The following is a 2,760-nucleotide window of genomic DNA, read 5'->3' on the forward strand; positions in this document are numbered from 1 at the left end:
CTTGATGGCACCTAACAACAAAAATTATACATGTTTACATGAAAAAAATTTGTATTTCCTGAATAAACTTTTGTAAACTTAGTTTTCATGTGAAAATGAAATTGCTGAACATTGCTGTTAATGTTTGTGTTTATATCATTAGAATAAATCTATACCAATTTCTTGTATGCCTTCAAGCATTTTTCATTGTTTATCCATATTGCTTAAGAAGAAAAATCTATTTCAAAAATCTTCATACACTTTCACCTTTCTTTCATGCAAGATTAAAATATATCAATAATTGTGTAGTATGTGGTTACACAAAGTTAATTCTCACACTCTAGATTTCAGGGTACTTCCATCATTTACTTCTTTCTTCCCAATGTTTCTACAATGCTGGTGATGTGACATGGAGTCAGTCCCAACTCACAGCAAGCCTGCATAGGGTTTCCGAGGCTGTAAATCTTATGGGAGCAGAAAGCCTCATCTTTATCCCGTAGTACAGCTGGTAGTTTCGAACTGCTGTCCTTGAGATTAGCAGCCAGATTCATAACCACTATGCTATCAGAGTTCTTTTCTACAATGGTAAGCTGCTTGATAATCAATAGTAATTGACACTATTTGTTTTGTTGTGTTTTCAAAATGTTTGAAATCTTAAATTACATAAATACCCTGCTAATGACTGGTAGAAATCTGTGTTTATCTTCAAATTTACTTCTAAATCATGGCGATCTTGACTCATCTGAAGAAAATGCTACAGTATATATTTTTCACAGTTGTTATTGTTAAATGTTGTTGAGTCAGTTCCATAGTGACCCTGTTTAAGGTTTCTGAGGAGTGGTTGGTGGGTTTGAACCACTACCTCGCAGAATAAGCAGCCCAGTGCTTATTCTACAGCACTATATCAGGGCTACATATAGCCAACATAAATATAAGTAGAACGTGGAATGTATGGAGTATGAATTTAGGGAAATTTGTAGTAGTCAAAAATTAAATAGAATAAAAATCCTAAAAATAAATATCCCGAATATCAGTGAGCTGAAATGGACTAGTATTGATCATTTTGAATCTGACAATCATATGATATATTATGCTGAAAATGATTAATTAAAGAGGAATGACATCACATTCATCATCAAAAAATGGTATTTCCAAATCAGTCCTGAAATACAATGCTGTCATTGATAGGATACTATCCATATACCTCCAGGGAAGGCCAGCTAACACAACTATGATTCAAATTAACACACCAAACACTATTGCCAAGGAAGAAAACATTGAAGATACTTTACCAACATGTACAGTCAAAAATTGATCAAACATGCAATCAAGATGCATTGATAATTGCTGATAATTGTAATACAAAAGTTGGAAACAGAAAAATATCAGTAGTTGGAAAACGTGGTTTTTGTAATTGAAACAATGACAGATCACATGACAGAATTTTTCAAGACCAATTACTTATTCATTGCAAACACCTTTTTCAGCAACATAAATGGAACAATACACATGGACCTCATGGGAGGGAACACACAGGAATCAAATTGACTATATTTATGCAAAGAGACAATGAAGAAGCTCAACATCCTCAGTCAGAAAAAGATCAGATCGGACTGTAGAACTGACCATCGATTGCTCTTATCCAATTTCATGTCAAGAATCATGGTGGATCTGCAAGATAAGCATTAGACTGCTTATCACAAGGTCAGTATTTAGAGTCTGCCAGTCACTCTGAAAGAGAAAAATGGTGCTTTCTGCTCCCACAAAAATTTACAGCCTTGGAAACCCTATACAGGATAACTATGAGTCAGAACCAACTTGACAGCAAGTGCAAATTGAAACTGAAGAAAATGAAAAGAAGTCCACAAGAGCCAAAATCTACCTTGAGTATATCCTATCTGAATTTATAGACCATCTCAAGAGCAGATTTGCCACACTGAATATTAATTACTGAAGACCAGACAAGTTGAGGAATTACATTACGAACATCATACAGGAAAAAACAAAAGGTTATTAAAAATACAGGAAGGAAAACAAAGGCAAAAATGGATATCAGGGAGACATTTGGCAAGATGGCAGATTAGGCAGACATGCTGATACAGACCCTCTACAACAAAGATAAAGGAGACCAAATGAAACAGGCACAGAGGACAATCCTGGAACCCTGAGCTTCAGAGGAAAGAAGAAGTAGATTGAATACCTACTGGGAGGAGAAGTTGAGCAGGGGCAGTGAAAGGAGGAGACTGACTGGTGGTGAACATACTGCCAGCCAGACACAACACGGCCATCTTGAGCTTTTTTGAGCAGCTTTGGAGAGGCAAACAATGGCTTGACAGATTCACATGGTGACATAAAAGGTGGGATTCCTTCTTGCTCTGGGCCATGTGGTTTGAGTCAGCATGAGGCTGATGCCTGCTTTGCCACCTTGGTGCCTGGATTCAAAATTGAGCTTTGTTCCAGATTTACAGAACCCACTGAGTCCCCAGGCCAGAATTAGACTAGCAGGAATCAGCTACCCTGCCCCAAGCTGCCCTCTGGTTGTGACTAGACACTGAAGTGTCTCCATGAACTACTTCCTGATTGGATGTTCTGAACATAGGAACTCCACCTAAGTCTGGGAACTCAGCCATCACATGCCTTCAGAGTTCTCTCCTCTCTGGCTTCAAACCACACTGGTCAGTAGTTTGTTCATTTTTACGGTCTTTGTTTCAATGTTTTTGTTTCTTTATTTTTTCTTTTTCCTCTCATTTTCTTCCCTTGATATTTATCTTTTCTACCGAT

This window comes from Chrysochloris asiatica, unplaced genomic scaffold, assembly GCF_000296735.1.
Source record: "Chrysochloris asiatica unplaced genomic scaffold, ChrAsi1.0 scaffold00129, whole genome shotgun sequence".
NCBI lineage: Eukaryota > Metazoa > Chordata > Mammalia > Afrosoricida > Chrysochloridae > Chrysochloris > Chrysochloris asiatica.